This window comes from Plecotus auritus (assembly GCF_963455305.1).
Source record: "Plecotus auritus genome assembly, chromosome: 6".
Taxonomy (NCBI): Eukaryota; Metazoa; Chordata; class Mammalia; order Chiroptera; family Vespertilionidae; genus Plecotus; species Plecotus auritus.
The window spans coordinates 99,908,165-99,925,758 of record NC_137773.1 but is presented as its reverse complement, the minus strand read 5'-3'; positions in this window follow the sequence as shown (position 1 = coordinate 99,925,758).

Below are 17,594 nucleotides of genomic sequence, written 5' to 3'. Positions count from 1 at the left end.
ACATATGTTCTGGGCCTATCTTGGGACTGTCCTGTTCCCTTAATGTGTTCCAATGACACACCATTTTAATTACCGAGGCTGTATACTATTTTCAAATAGTCTAGTAAGACTAGTCTCCCCTCATGGCTCTTCTTTTTTTAAAATTTATTTTATTTTATTTTATTTTTATTAAGGTATTATATGTGTACATATCTTACCATTGCCCCCCCCACCCCACTCCCATACATGCCCTCACCCCCAATGTTTTGCATCCGCTGGTTACTCTTATATGCATGCATATAAGACCTTCAGTTGATCTCTTATTTCCCCCACCTCTCCCTAACCTTCCCGCTGTAATTTGACAGTCTGTTTGATGGTTTACTGCCTCTGTATCTATCTTTTTGTTTATCAGTTTATAATGTTTTTCATTATCCCCAAATGAGTTAGATCATGTGGTATTTTTCTTTCATTGACTGGCTTATTTCACTTAGCATAATGTTCTCTAATTCCATCCAGGTGCCTACAAATGGTAGTAATTCCTTCTTTTTTATGGCAGCATAGTATTCCATTGTGTAGATGTACCATAGTTTTCTGATCCAGTCATCTGTTGACGGGCACCTAGGCTGTTTCCAAATCTTAGCTATTGTAAATTGTGCTGCTATGAACATAGGGGTGCATATATCCTTTCTGATTGGTGTTTTTAGTTTCTTAGGATATATTCCTAGGCGTGGGATTACTGGGTCAAATGGGAGTTCCATTTTCAGTTTTTTGAGGAAACTCCATACTGTTCTCCACAGTGGCTGCACCAGTCTGCATTCCCACCAGCAGTGCACGAGGGTTCCTTTTTCTCCACATCCTCGCCAACACTTGTCGTTTGTTGATTTGTTGATGATAGCCATTCTGACAGGTGTGAGATGGTATCGCATTGTCGTTTTGATTTGCATCTCTCGGATAATTAGTGACTTTGAGCATGTTTTCATGTGTCTCTTGGCCTTCCTTCTGTCTTCTTTCGAAAAGATTCTATTTAGGTCCGTTGCCCATTTTTTTATTGGATCATTTATCTTCCTTTTATTAAGTTGTATAAGCTGCCTGTAGATGTTGGAGATTAAACCTTTATCAATGATAACATTTGCAAATATGTTCTCCCATACAGTGGGGTTTCTTGTTTTGTTGATGGTTTTTTTTTTTTGCTGTGCAAAAGCTTTTTATTTTGATGTAGTCCCATTTGTTTATTTTCTCTTTGGCTTCCATTGCCCTAGGGGCAGTATCAGTGAAAAAGTTCTTTTGGCATATGTCTGAGATTTTGCTGCCTGTGGATTCCTCTAGTATTTTTATGGTTTCCCGTCTTATATTTAAGTCCTGTATCCATTTTGAGTTTATTTTTGTGTATGGTGTAAGTTGGTGATCTAGTTTCATTTTTTTGCATGTATCTGTCCAATTTTCCCAACACCATTTATTGAAGAGACTGTATTGACTCCATTGTATGCTCATGCCTCCTTTGTCAAATATTAATTGCGCATATTGGTTTGGGTCGATATCTGGATTCTCTATTCTATTCCATTGATCTATATGTCTGTTCTTGTGCCAGTACCAGGCTGTTTTGAGGACAGTGGCTTTGTAATACAGCTTGAAATCTGGTATTGAGATCCCTCCTACTTTATTCTTCTTTCTCAGGATTGCTGTGGCTATTCGGGGTCTTTTTTTATTCCAGATTAATTTTTGGAGAGTTCTTTCTAGGTCTGTGAAATATGCCGTTGGTATTTTAATGGAGAGTGCATTGAATCTATAGATTGCTTTGGGTAGTATGGACATTTTAATGATATTGATTCTACCAATCCATGAACATGGTATGTTCTTCCATCTGTTTACATCTTCCTCTATCCCTTTTTTCAGTGTCCTGTAGTTTTCCGCGTATACGTCTTTTACCTCCTTGGTTAGGTTTATTCCTAAGTATCTTAATTTTTTTGGTGCGATGGAAAATGGGATTGCTTTTTTAGTCTCTTTTTCTGTAAGTTCACTGTTGGTGTATAGAAATGCCATAGATTTATTGGCGTTAATTTTGTATCCTGCTACATTGCCGAATTCATTTATTAAGTCTGTTAGTTTTTTGATGGACTCTTTTGGGTTTTTTATGTACAATATCATGTCATCTGCAAATAAGGACAGCTTTACTTCTTCTTTTCCAATTTGGATGCCTTTTATTTATTCTTCTTGTCTAATTGCAATGGCTAATACTTCCAGTACTATGTCAAACAGGAGTGGTGAGAGTGGGCATCCCTGTCTTGTTCCTGTTCTTAGGGGAAATGGTTTTAGTTTTTGCCCATTGAGTATGATGTTAGCTGTGGGTTTATCATATATAGCTTTTATTATGTTGAGGTATGATCCTTCTATTCCCACCTTGTTGAGAGTTTTTATCAAGAAAGGGTGTTGGATTTTGTCAAATGCTTTTTCTGCATCAATTGATATGACTATGTGATTTTTATCTCTCAATTTGTTTATGTGATGTATCATGTTTATTGATTTGCGGATATTGTACCATCCTTGCATTCCTGGGTTAAACCCTACTTGGTCATGGTGTATGATCTTTCTGATGTACTGCTGGATCCTATTTGCTAGAATTTTGTTGAGGATTTTGGCATCTACATTCATGAGGGATGTTGGCCTGTAATTCTCCTTCATTGTGTTGTCTTTATCTGGTTTTGGTATTAGGGTGATGCTGGCTTCATAGAAGGAGCTTGGAAGTGTTCCTTCCTCTTGAATTTTTTGGAATAGTCTGAGGAGGATAGGTTTTAGTTCTTCCTTGAATGTTTGGTAAAACTCTCCTGTGAAGCCGTCTGGCCCCGGGCTTTTGTTTACCGGAAGCTCTTTGATGACTGCTTCAATTTCTTCCATAGTTACTGGCATATTGACCTGTTTAGATTCTTCCTGATTGAGTTTTGGAAGGTTATATTTTTCTAGGAATATGTCCATTTCCTCTAGGTTGTCCAGTTTGTTGGAATAGAGTTGTTCATAGTATTTTTTAACAATCCTTTGTATTTCGGCGGGATCTGTTGTTATTTCACCTCTTTCATTTCTGATTTTGTTTATTTGGGTCCTCTCTCTTTGCTTCTTGGTGAGCCTGGCTAGAGGTTCATCAATCTTGTTTATCCTTTCAAAGAACCAGCTCTTGGTTTTGTTGATCTTTTGTATTGTTTCTTTGGTCTCTATGTCGTTTATCTCTGCTCCGATCTTTATTATTTCCTTCCTTCTGCTTACACTGGGCTTTTCTTGTTGCTCTTTTTCTAACTCTTTGAGTTGTTGGGTTAGGTAATTTATTACCATTGTTTCTTGTTTTTTGCAGTAGGCTTGTAGAGCTATGAACTTCCCTTTCAAGACTGCTTTCGCTGTGTCCCATAGATTTTGGATTGTAGTGTTTTCATTGTCATTTGTTGCCATGATGTTTTTTATTTCTTCTTTGATCTCTCTGGTAACCCAGTCATGGTTTAATAGCATGCTGTTTAGTCTCCATGTGTTTGATTTCTTTGGGTTGTTTTTATTGTAGTTGATTTCTAGTTTTATGCCACTGTGGTCTGAGAAGATGCTTGATATGATTTCTATCTTCTTGAATTTGAAGAGACTTTGCCTATGTCCCAACATATGGTCTATCTTTGAAAATGACCCATGTGCACTTGAGAAGAATGTATATTCTGTGGCTGTGGGGTGAAATGTTCTGAAGATGTCAATTAATTCCATCTGGTCTAGTGAGTCATTTAGGATTGATGTTTCTTTGCTGATTTTTTGTTGAGAGGATTTGTCCAATGGTGATAGTGGGGTATTAAAGTCTCCTACTATGATTGTATTGCTGTCAATCTCTCCCTTGATATCCTCCAGGAGTTTTTTTTATGTATTTGGGTGCTCCTGTATTGGGTGCATATATGTTTACCAGAGTTATTTCTTCTTGTTGGATTGCTCCCTTTAGTATTATGAAGTGGCCTTCCTTATCTCTTGTTATGTCCTTCACTTTGAGATCTAATTTGTCAGATATAAGTATTGCTACCCCAGCTTTATTTTTCAGTTCCATTTGCCTGGAAAACCTTTTTCCATCCCTTCACCCTCAGTCTGTGTGCGTCTTTTTTTCTGAGGTGGGTTTCTTGTAGACAGCAGATATATGGGTCGTGTTTTCTTATCCAACCCATTACCCTATGTCTTTTGATTGGGGCATTTAATCCATTTACATTTAAAGTTATTATTGATAGGTACTTATTTGTTGCCATTCCTATTCTTTACCCCTGTGTTCCTTCTTTGCTTCCTATTTCTTTTTTTTTTCTTTTTTTCTTTTTTCTTTTTCTTTTTTTTTTTTTTTTTTACAGCAGACCCTTTAGCATTTCTTGCATTGCTGGTTTGGTGGTAATAAATTCTCTTAGTCCTTTTATTGTCTGTGAAGCTCCTGATTTCACCTTCAATTTTGATTGACAGCCTTGCTGGGTACAGTATTCTTGGATTCAGACCCTTCCTTTGCATGACTTTGTATATTTCATTCCATTCCCTTCTGGCCTGATGAGTTTCTGTTGAGAAATCAGTTGCTAGTCTGGATGGGGGTTCTTTTGTATGTATCTTTCTGTCTCTCTCTTGCCGCTTTTAAGATTCTTACTTTGTCGTTGGTGTTTGCCAATTTAATTATAATGTGCCTTGGTGTCAGTCTTTTGGGGTTCACTTTGCTTGGGACTCTGTGAGCTTCTTGGATTTGTGTGGGTTTTTTCTTCCCTATATCAGGGACATTTTCTGTCATTATTTCTTCAAACAGGTTTTCTATTCCTTGCTCAGCTTCCTTTCCTTCTGGAACCCCTATTATGCGGATATTGTTTTGTTTCATGTTGTCCCAAAGTTCCCTTAGGCTCTCCTCCTGCCTTTTATTTATTTTTTTTCTAGAAGTTGCTCTACTTGGGTATTTTTTCCCATCTTTTCTTCTAGCTCACTGATGCGGTCCTCTGCTTCTTCTAGTCTACTCTTGATGCTTTCTATTGAGTTCTTTACAGCAGCGATGTCATTTTTCATTTCTTCTTGGTTCTTCTTCATTTCCTCTTGGTTCTTGCTCATATTGTCGAATTTGTCTTCCATTCTTTTCAGCCACCTTATGACCATTTCTCTGAATTCTTTTTCTGGAAGGTTGCTCGCCTCCATTTTGTTTACTTCCTTTTCTGGTGATGCCTGCTTTTCTTTCATATGCGGGCTGTTTCTTTGTCTCCCCATGGTCTCTCTTCTCTGGGTGTCTGGTTATGTAGTTCTCTCTCTCCTGCGTTGATTTAAAGGCACAAAATACAGCACTACCAGGCACAACACACAAGGCACTGAACAGAAATGTATTCACGATATTAACAACCTCCAATAAAGGTGACCACCAGAGAAAGGCAAATCAGGGGATAGTAGAGAAAGAAGAAGAGGAAAAAGAAAGAAAGAAGAAGAAGAAAAAAAAGGAGTGTCAAAATGAAATTGGGAAAAGGGAAAAAAAAGTAAGAGAGACAAGAAAGAGACTAAGAGAGAAAGGGGAACAGACTATATATATTGGGGATAAAACTCCAATAGAACAATCACTAATCCCAGCAAATGCCAGCAACAAGTACCTGGGGATTAATACAAACTACAACACCAACTAATATTGGGTGAGGCAAGGGAAAACAGAAGCACAAAACAAACAAAATAAACAAAAGAAGAATAAGCAAAACAATCTCACAAAAAAGCATAAAAATTCGATATAATCTACATTCAAGCGAAGAACAACAAAAGGACAGAGAGAAAAACAATTTTTTGGATAGTTAAGACAGCAAAGAGAGAGGTGTGTATGGACTTGGAGCAGGGGATTGGAGATTAGATATTTAAGTAGGGTGAAATTTTAACAAGGGGTAAACAGAAAGAATAGGGAAAATCAAAAGCAGGAAAGGGGTAAGATAAACAGGACACCGAAAAGGGGAAGGTTAGGAAGAGTGTGATGGCATAAAGGAAGAGTTGAGATAGAGTAAAACGATGCTAAAGGAAAGATAAAAATAGAATGTAGAACACTAATCCTATAATAAAATGAAGAGAAAATAAAATGACACTTAAAAAAAAAGATAAAATAGCAGTAGTAATAATACGGATTGAAAATAAAAATGTAATAATTAAAAAGGTAAAATCAAGTGAGGAAAAAAGAAAAAAATTAGTTTCTTGAGTAAAAGATGCAAAAAATGAAAATAAAAAAATAAAAAAAATTAAAAATAAAAATAAAATGTGGAGTAGTGAAGGTCACTCACTCCTCTGTTGTTCTGTTTGGCACGCCTGTTTCTCAGTCTGGACAGTATTGCAGTTCCCTGCGTTCCACTGCTCTTCAGTGTTGTAAGCCAGTCCTGATTTTAAGCAGGCGGTGTGTCTTAATTTCTCGTATTCCTTTATTTTTGATTACACAAGAGTCAATTTGTGATTCAGCCCCTGGGTGGCAGTGTTTCTGGATTGACTTCCGGGTCTATCTATGGCCTCTCTAGGCAGTGTTAGAGCCTTCTTTCCCTGTGGCACTCACTACTGGTTTGTGGGAGTGGGCTGCCTCAGAGCTGGCTCTCCAATGGTCACTCCCTGCTCCGATCCCCAGGTTCCAGAAAAACACTTTCCCCTGCAGTCTCCCAGGGTGTCCGCAACTGGGTGATCCTATGTATTGGGCTTAGTAATCAGAAGCAAGGATTTGAAGAGGAAAAAGCCCAAGTGTGCGAACTCCGGGGCTGCGTGTAAGTCTAGGCAGCCGGCACACCCCTGAAATTCTTAGGGTGTCCCTGCACGTCAGATCAAAATGGGTTGCTTTTTAGAGAGCCCTTCTGTTAGCAGCTCTGAGGACCCCTTCCACATTCACAGATCACGCCAGCCCCAACAGCCACGGATTTTTCTAGGCACAGACTTCCCTGGTCCTCTAGCTCCCGCAAAACGCGCGTTCCTCTCTCCTGCCGGTACCAGAGACCTCACCTTATCCTAGGCGAAATCTGACCTTTCCGTGGTGGAGTGTAGAGCTCCTCTGAACCCGTGTGTTTGCGCCAATTGGGGAGCGGTGTTCTGGGGCTCGCAGCTGTTCCGTGGGTGCCACAGTTGTGGATTCTCAGGCTTCCGATAAACTCCACTTTCCAGTCCAAGATGGCGCAGACTCCGTGTCCAAGCCCGCAGCTCCGGGAGGGGACCCAGCCGCAGTGGGGGCTGCCAGGTCAGGGGAACCCCATCTAGCAGTCCCCCACCTTCTTCTGGAGTTCAGCTGTCCCCCAACTTGCCAACAAACACTCCTCGTGCGACCCTCAGCTGTTCTTTCTTTCTGCTCTGGGACAAGGCTCGGAACACGTCTGTCTATTCCGCCGCCATTTTTCCTCCATGGCTCTTCTTTTTAGAAGTTATTTCTCAGGTTTTATTTGCTTGTTTATTTTTCCATATAAACTTTAAAATACCAGGTGTAGTTCCAGGGGAAAATAAAACATATATATATATATATATATATATATATATATATATATATATGTATATGTATATGTATATGTATATGTATATGTATATGTATACACACACACACACACACACACACACAGAATGACCAGATTATTAGGATCTCTGAATGTATAATAATCTGGCCACTCAGTATATATATTAGAGGCCTGGTGCATGAATTCATGAATTCATGCATGGGTGGGGTCTGGCCAGCCTGGCCAGGGGGAGGGGACATGGGCGGTTGGCTGGCCTGCCTGCTGGTCGAACTCCTGGTCGAGGGGACAATTTGCTTATTAGCCTTTTATTATATAGGATATACACTGAGTGGCCAGATTATTATGCGTTCAGAGATCCTAATAATCTGGCCACTCAGTGTGTGTGTGTATGTGTGTGTGTGTGTGTGTGTGTGTGTATGCAAATTAGGCCGGGACGCCGTAACGGGTCACGACCAGACAGAAGGAGGTTTAGCGTGCGAGGCTGGAGCAGAGATGGAGACAGAGACAGGGGTCCGGTGAGCTGTCACACCCTGGCTTGGGCTGGCCCCCTGGAACCGGAGCAGACAAGGACAGGGGCAGGGGGGCTGGCCCACAGCCTCTGTGGCTGAGTGCAGGCCCAGAGAGGAGACGGAGGGCCCACCTCCCACAGAAGCAGCGTGGCTCCCTCCCACCTCCCATGGAATCGACGCGGGTCCCTCCCGGCTCCCTTGAGCGCTGGCAGCTTGCTTCCGCCTCCCATGGAAGCCGCATGGCTCCCATGGAAGCAGTGCGGCTCCCTGTGGTGTGCTGCGGTTCCTGCTGGCTCCCGTTGAAGCGGTGGGAGGTCTACTGTGTGCGATATTGCATGATGGGCTACTAGTTGATATATGATTGGGGTTGTATTCAATGTATAAATTAACCTAAGGAGTGTTGACCTTTTCGTGATATTGAATCTTTCCATCCAAGAACACAGGTGGGGCTGGAGGTGGGGAGAGAAAAGGTGCTCCAGCTGCAAGGCCTCCAGGTGGATGCTCAGTGGGGTGATAGCAGAGTGAGTCTCAGTATTGCGTCTGAAGTTGCCATTTCCCCCAGCCACTCCCCAACTGTTCCTAGTTCACTCCTATTTAAGATTTCATGAAAGGACACAAGGAGCACTAAGGAAGTTTATTTAGCGAGATGCACTAAACATGTGACCTCATTTCGTCACCTGCTGAATATCCATTTAGGATTAGGATTGTTCAGTGACAATGTGGGGGGAAATCAAAGGAAGACAGGTTACACGTTTAATGGGTGCTTCCTGTGTGCTAAGACTGGGAGGGGCTTTACCAGGAGGTAAACATTTCCAGGTGCCCCAGATCAAGTACCTGGCTTTAGCAGCTTGAGGTGCTAAACACAGGGGGTGGGAATCCTCTGACACTGACCTAAAAAGCACATGCCAAACAGGCTTTATGGTCTCCAAGGTTAGAGTGAAAGCCATTGCGGATAGCAGAGATGGGCCTCAGCAAAGTGTTGAGAGCCAGGAAATGTCCCCTTGTCTTTCCATGTAGGCCCCTCCCTCCATCCAGATCAGCCTCCTTTAGGCATTGGACCCATCCTCGTCCAGCCAGGCCAGACAACTCACACTCAGCAGAGGTGGCAATGGCTGTCCTCTCTCTGTGCGTTGGCACATGCTGTTCCTTCTGCTGGGATGCCCTTTTCAAAGTTGGCTGCCTGGCATCCCCTGCCCATTCTTCTAGACTCAGCTCCACCCACTGTCACCATGAAGCACCCTGACTTGTTCCTGTAGCAGACAGCCACTGATGCCGAGCCACCTTCCTGGGGGCGCTCCAGGGCGGCGAGCTCTGTGTCCTCTACCTGGGTACTTCCCCAGGCTACTCCCACAGGGCAAGCTTCAAAGAAGGCCTCTCCATTAGACTCTGAGCTTCTCCAAGGCAAAACTTCATTTGAAATTCAGTGCTGGATGCATAGAAATACCCAATATGTGTCTGTAAAAATGGACAGGCTAACAAAGCAATGCACAGAAGGCTTGGCCAAGTTCAAATCCCAGCCCTCCATCATCATCCCTTACCACAACTAAGTGACCTTGGACAAGGTATTACACCTCTGTTAGCCTCAGTGTCCATCCTTATAAATGGAGAAGGTAATAACATTCCTCTCAGGATTGTTAATAGGATTAAATAAGATACCACAGGTAAAATGCCTACAAGGCACTCAATTAATGTTAGTTACTCTCAAGGCCACTAATGAGATTTTAGTTAATGAGGCTTGAAGCTTGAGCTGTACATTTAACAAGAGGATTGCGGTTTGGGCTGGGGCTCACATTTCTTATAGGAGAGCTATTTCTACCGCACTCGGCCCCTTCCAATAGCCGGCCCTTGGGAGGCTCTGCCGTCAGGATTAGCGCTCCAGTGGCACTCGGAGCCCAGCAGGGCTTTCCAGAGAATTCCTCAGAAATGCTTACTGAACACCGGACCCCAACTTTGCATAAGGTCCCAGGAAAGCGCTCACAAAGGCCTGGTTATGTAATCAAGACAGCAAATAATTAGCACAAAATGCCCCCAACAGCAGCGGAGGAGATACCCTCTAAGGCCCAGGTCACTCCCCTGGGAGACGCAGAGAGAGCTGCTTGCATTAGCCCAAGTGTAGGGAAAGGGCTTTTCTCCCTAGAGCAGACTTCATGAGCATCTTCACGCCACTTGCTGACCCAAAGGAGCACGGTGGCCAAGGCCTGGGGATCTTCCCCGGGGTGGTGGGGTGGGGTGGGGGGCTGCCATATCTTTCTTCCCCCGGAAGGTGTGGTGAGGGGGTGAGGGGAATAAGAGTTTTGGGGCATCAGTCACCACATATGGGAAGGAAAAGCCCACACTGCTAGCTGACCCATTAGGGACTTTTTTTTTTAAAGATCTTAAATATGTTTTTATTGATTTTAGAGAGAGAGAGAGTAAGGGAGAGGGATAGAGAGATAGAAACACTGAAGAGAGAAAAACATCATGCATGCCCCCTATTGAGGATCGAGCCCGTAACATGAGCATGTGTCCTGACTAGGAATCAAACCATGACATCCTGGTTCATAGGTGGACCCTCAACCACTGTGCACACCAGCCAGCCTAGTTAGGGTCTTTTTAAGGCAGCTCCTCCTTGGGCTCCCCTGTGGTCAACACATAGCAGGCTCTGGGTAAATGGTGTTGAATGAAACGTTTTTCCTCATCTCAGGCTCTGAGCTCGCAGGGTTTCCAGAGGAACAGGAGAAGTAGGTCATGGGGTGGAGGAAGGGGCCAGGCAGATCACTCCCTACCCAGGTGTCCACCTGCCTCCTTGAGTCGGCAGCACGCAGGGCCTCCTTTGTCCACGTGCCCAGGGAGCTGAGCCCAGCGTGGCCTGGGGAGAGATGTGTTTCTGCCAGCCAAGGGTTAACACTAGCTCTCAGCAATGTGGAGCGAGTTATCACATAGATGATAAATCATAAAGAGCTGCTGAATAAATAGGCTATGCGTTAAAAGCCCTTAAATGTAAAATTAAATTTATATTGTGATTAGCATTTGCAGTTGCTGAATGTCAATCATGTGTGTGTCCAGCAGCTGCTCCATATGGAGGCGTGTACATGTACATGATACAGGCCCCGAGGCAAAGTCACACGTGGCCCTTCCCATCTCTATCATGTTAGTAATACAGTCTTTGGCAATGGTGCTGTGGGAGCTTTTAACTTTGAGACCACCCAGGATACAAGTCAAGGCCTTCGAAGTTAGCCTCCGTCTCCCCCAGATTCCACCAGTCCATGGATGCCATGGGCAAAGGCGGCCTCATCAAAAGGCCAGGCCTTCTGAGCTCCCACAGCCTGGACTCGGGGGATTCAGGCTCTGACCTTCTCCAGAGCAAACTTGAAAGATGGTGCCAAGTGCTAGACACAGCCCCTGGCGGCATTCCCACCAGGCCCAGGCAAAGAACACCGCTCCTCTCCCAGCTGGGCCCTCAGTGGTGGAGAGTGAGGGGACTGGTCGGGCGAAGGCCAGGGGCAAAGGAAAAGTTCCTCCACTTCAATCAGGGGCCCCAGAGTGGCTAACTTTAAAAGACAAGGAAGAAGGGAGGGATCTGAGACCCACCCATCCCCTAATCTCTGGACCTCCAGCTTCTCACAGTGTCCAGATGAAAGCACCTGCCCTACTTCACATAGGCCCTGCGAGGAAGCAGGAGATGGTGGCTGTGAATAGCACTTTGGAACATAACTCTCTCCACGTGCACCATGGCTAATTACTGCAGCCTCAAACCACCCGAAGCTCTGTGCTCAGAGGGCTGATATCCCAGGCCAGCTGTGTGTCCCTGTGAGCATCTTCGCCAACAGCCAGGGAGAACAACATGACGGTGTGGGGGTGTTTGTGGGGGAAGGTGTGCTTGCCTGATGTCAGGATGCTGGGTCTGGGCCAGCCTGGCTACCCAGCACCTCCATAGACCCCAATTTCTCCCTCTGTAAAATGGGGCTTAGACCATCTGACCTCAAAGGCCCCTCCCATATCTGTGTGCTGTGAGTTCATGAACCAGACTGTTATTTGTCTGACGCTCCCTCCACTGATGTTCAGAAGTTTATTCAGAGACGTTGTGCCCAGCATTGAGTTAGGTGGCCAAGTTCACACAAGAGAGAGGAGCTTCAGGCCAGGGCCTGACCTCGAGGAGCTCAAAGCCAAGTTAGAACGGCAGGACATGCCAGGCGCATCACTCTATTGGGCACTGTCTCGCGTCATAAACACTTGCTGAACGCTTACTGTGGGCCAAGTACCTTGTTACTCATTTACTTCCCAGGTCTTGTTTAATCTTCCACTACCCTCTGAGGGAGATTTCAGTACCTTCACTTTTATCAGCAAGGCAGCAGAAGGTCAGGAGGCAAAGCAACTTGCCCGAGATCACACGGCTGTTACGTGACAGAGCCAGGAGAACGCGTGTCCTGCTTTATTCCCAAGTCCACATTCCTGAGCACAAGGTGCTCACTGGCTGGCCTGGCAAAGGCTTTGGGGAAGAGGTGTTTATTTTTGTGTGTATTTATGCCCCACCCACACAATTTCAAAAAGACTTAAGGCTGTGTTTATGATAAAAGGTGTGCAATAACTTTAAAAGGTTGTGTTTATAAAGAAGGTGTGCAATAATTGTAAAAGATCAAAATGTAAAAGATAAAAACCCATAGAATAGAAAGGGAAGATGATTATATCTGACATTGGAATGCTTTATTTAACTATTGGTTCATTCATTCATCTCTCCATCCAAGGAACATTTATTATCTCATAAGTTTCAGACACCAGGTATTCTATGTGGGGTGTACTGAGCTGATCACACTCCCTGGCCTCAAAGTTGTATGTGTGTATGTGTGTGTGTGTATGTGTATGTGTATGTGTATGTGTGTGTGTGTGTGTCTGTGTTGAGAGAAGGGAATGAGTGTTCTGTTGGAGGAAAGCATGAGCATTGCAGTGGGCCCCTTTCCCAGTCTTGGGAGCCAGAGGTCTCCCTGAAGGATGTGTAGGAAAGAGGGGGGGGGCGGTAATACTATATTTCAGAATTTTAGCTCCTAAGCATCAAATTTAATCATGTTTCTGACAACCACGGCGAACAGGGAAATATGATGCCTTCCACAGTGGTCTAAGCAAGAAGACCTCATTTTTTCTATACTAAAATCTCAGACATATATACCCGTATTTCAGGGACATTGTCTATAGCGGGCAGTGTCTCCCAGCATGGGTGCGCAGACAGTGCAAACCTTCCTCAAGTGTCTGTGGCTCCTAGCAATCCCCTGAGAGAGCTGAGAGAAGTGCACACATTTGTACAGGGAAACAAAGTCAGGTAGCTGCCCGAGGCTTTCCGATTCTCAACCTTGTGCAGCCATTGAGCCAGAAGAATATAGGCGTGGACAGCGAGGAAACAGGACATGAGAAAGAAACCTGTTGTATTAAGAGCCTACTAAGTCCCATTCCCTGCATGAGGCACGGCACGCACACTAGCTCACTCAGCGCTCCCAATTCTTCCAAGGGTCAATTGACCCCTTACAGGTGGCAAATGGGGACTTATGGAGGCTAAGCGGCTGCCCAGGGTCACAGAACCGGAGCTTATTGTGAAGGACCTAGAAACTGAGCTGACTTACCCTGAGGCAGCCCCTCTGCTCAGGCTGGCCACCCACAGCACTCACTCATTCTACTCATTCTAGATTGCCTGGTCACCTGGTCCCAACCACTCATCTGACGAAAGAGGAAACTGAGGCAGGCAGGAGCAAGGGACCACGTCGTTGCCTTCCTGACGCCCAGGCAGATAGGTACCTCCTCCCTCACACCTTTTCCTGCAGAGGCCTGCTCATCCGGTGGAGCAGTAGCTGAGGGCCCCCACTCTGACCGCTGACTGCTTCTCAGTGCTGAGAAGCCTGTAGGACCCCTGCCCTTTGCCTGCCTCTGTCTCAAGGACCATGCACTGCAATCCAGCCCTGTGACAGTGCACGGAGTTCCCCAGAGGGGCACACATCCTGGCCCTCAACCACAGGGTGCAGTGCTCACAACCCCATCCATCTTTCAGTGCGAGGCCATCTCCACGGTGCACAGGGGGGCCCATGGAAGGGAGAGGGGGAATCCTTCCTGCAGGCTCCTCCGTGCATGCTTCTCTCTCTCCGTCCACTCTCTCTGCCTTTGATTTCTCTGAGTTCATGTGCAAACAGTTAATGACATATTTAAAAAGCCAAATGAAGGGCTTAGTAAAATTCTTCACTAGTTGCAGATTATCGCAGGAAGATACTCTCCTGGGGGCCATTGAGGGAAATGGCCCTGGACTGACAGGCTCTCAGTCGGAGTCTGAGACGGGAAGGCAGGCAGACAGGCAGCAGGCCCCCCTGCAAAGTGGGCTTCCCCCAGCCCACTGCTAGGCCCGTGTGGGCCTGTGGTCGCCTGAGACCACAAGCAGCTGGATCGATTCAGGGCCTGGCCAAGGAGGCCGTTTCTATGGTCATTTCTCAGTCCACTTCCCTTTGGTTTGTTAGCCGGCTTCCCACACAGGATCTCAGGGTGTGCTTCCATGAAAGAGTAGAGGATTCTATCCCCTCTGTGTGTGTGTGTGGGTATGTATGGAGCCACCAGTCCGCACACGCTGCATCACCCCTCCCTGTGGAGTGGGGGCACAGGAGGAGCAATGCGTACGCCCTCAGCCCTGACACAGTCATCTGGTCGGTGGCACTCCAGCAGGCAGAGCCATGTGCAGGCCTCTCAGGCTCGCCCTTCCCCCCTTCCCCCCTTCCCCCCCGCCCCCGCACCCGCCAGGAGAGTGGTGTCCTCACATGCTGAGCATTTTTAAAGTGAATGATTGTCAGTAAACTTAGGACACTTAAGACCCAGGTTTGTCATTCCTGGTCCCTCCCTTCTGCTTGTCATGAACAGTCAGCAGCTTTGGGACCCTTGACTAGAGGGGAGGAGCTTTTGCCCCCTTCTTCCCCCTGCCCAGTGCCCCTCACTCTCCATTACTGATGGTGGGGGACAATTCCTGTAAGGAGACTGCTCATCCAACAGATTTTCCATGGAGCCGGGCCTGTGCGCTGGGCATACTGGAATCTTTCCATTTACCACCCTCCTGAGGTTGTATCTATTTCCTCTCCATTTCGAGAGGCAGCTGTTGATCTTGGGTATAATGGCCTGGTGATTTTTACAAGCTCCTTGTCCCTTTCTCAATCACATACCTGAACAAGCAAAGCTTGAGGGTCCCCTTTTATTATCAGCGGCGCCACTTAGTAAATAAGGCCCCTGCCCCCTCTTCTCCCTCTCTGTCCGGGCCCCTCTGGAACCCTTCCAAGCCCAGGCTCATGCCCTGGGCAGAGTTTCCTCCCTAACTTCCAAGTTCATTTACCAGACGCCTGGCCGCAGTGCAGAGCGAGCGCACGCTCTTGGTACAGACTCAGAAGGAGACGTGTGGATGCCTGGGTTTTACACTGGAATGTCATTTTTCTTAGCGAGGAAGGTGAGCCTGGGTAAACCAGGGCACGCAGTTCTCTGGAGGGACAGGATGGAGAAATCCAGATGACTGCCAGCTTGATTATAAGATAAGCTTCCTGCAGAGGAACTCAGCTGAACTCGCAAGAACAGATGCCCCGTCTCCATCTGCAACCCAGACGCTCTCCCCACAGCGTTCTCTTCACCCCCACCCCCATCAAATCCGACCAGATCTAAATCCACCGAAAGTTACACTAAACAGTTTCCTTCTTCACTGTACCCCAAACTGGGGTTTCCTGTGGGCCTTTGAATGGGTGCCAACAGCCAGCGGTTGACAATACCAGCATTGTGACACTCTCCAAGTGGAGCAAACACTTAAATGTTAAACACACACATAAAAGTGCTGTAAGGAAACATGGGGGTCTCTTGCATGGGGACGGCCTTTCCAACAATAATTCAAAATCTAGAAGCCAAAGGAAAGTTGGAAAAATTTGACTATGTAAAATAAAACAGTTCATGCATGCCCAAAACGTCATAAACAGGACCAGAAGGCAAATGGAAAACTGGGGAAAAGAATACGGACAATGTAGATCACAAAGAGCTGATGCCTCTAATATAAAGAGAATTTGAAATCAAGAAGCTCCACAACCCAATAGAAAAGTGGGCAAGGGACATGAACACCGAGTTCACAAACAAGAAGTGGAAATGGCTCTTTGCCCTTGGAATAGATGCACAACTTGTTCGTAGTGAGAGATGCAAATTACAGCAGCACAGAGAGACAGCAGCTCTCCCGCTCAGACTTGGCAGAAATCCAAAATCATGACAGGCCCAGTGTTGGCCAAGTTGTGGGGAGGCACAAGGTTGCGGTCTCTGCCGGCGCCGGTGGAGGGTAAGGTGGCATCATTCCGTGGAAGTAACACTGGTGATGTCTGCCAACAAAAAAGCGTGTTTACCTTCCACCAGCGAGCCCACTTCTGGAAATCTGTCCTACAGGTCCATCAGAAGTGTGAACCACACACAAAAAGTCCGTCATTATGGCATTGTTCACGGTAGTGAAAGACCGGACATGACCCTGTGTCTGGAACAGGGGCTGGATGGACAAATCAGGTACAGGGACCCAGTGGAAAGAGGAAACTCCCCAAGTCCGAGTGTGTAGAGCTCTCCAGGATGTTGCTGTTAAGTGACTAAGTGATGAAAGTGAGGCACAGAACATGTAAATAGCATCACACCTTTTGTGAAAGGCTGGGAAGAAACAAGATATGCATTCATTTGTGCTTGTCTTCTACACTAATAAAAGAGAAACATGCAAATTGACCATCACTCTGCTACGCCCACCAGCCAATCAGAGCGAGTATGCAAATTAACCCAACAAAGATGGAGGTTAATTTGCATATGCAGGCTCGGAGTGAAGACTGAAGACAGCATAGAAGGAAGAGGGAGGGAAAGCCGAAAGCGGGGCGGCAGTGGCAGCGGGAGGGAAAGCACAGGGCAGCGGTGGCTGCAGGAGGGAAAGCGTGGGGAGGTGGTGGCGGCTGCAGGAGGGAAATTGTGGGGCGGCGGCTGCAGCAGGAGGGAAGCCCGCCTGGGCGGGCTTCGCTCCCTTCTCTGCTTCACTCAGGCTGCAGGAAGCCCTATTCTCACAGGAGTCTTCCTGCAATGGGCCTCTACTCCTATCTAATAAAAGAGTAATATGCAAATTGACCATCACTCCAACACACAAGATGGCTGCCCCCATGTGGACATAAGATGGCTGCCACAAGATGGCCAGCAGGGGAGGGCAGTTGGGAGGGACCAGGCCTGCAGGGAAGGGCATTTGGGGGGACCCAGGTCTGCAGGGGAGAGCAGTTGGGGGGGGACCAGGCCTTCAGGGGAGGGCAGTTAGGGGCAAACAGGCTGGCAGGGGAGCAGTTAGGCATCAATCAGGCTGGCAGGGGAGTGGTTAGGGGGTGATCAGGCTGGCTGGCAGGCAGAAGCGGTTAGGGGCCATCAGGAAGGAAGGCAGGCGAGCAGTTGGGAGCCAGCAGTCCTGGATTGTGAGAGGGATGTCTGACTGCCCGTTTAGGCCTGATCCCGGTAGGGCCTGGTCCCTCCTAAATGGGACGACAACTGCAAGTTGTAAAAAAGGCACCAATGTAGTATGTGTTGGTCTCTGGGATAAGGCCACACTCTGATTGCAGCCATGTATGCACACGGTCAATTTGTATATCCCTCAAAGGGTCCCAGACTGGAGAGG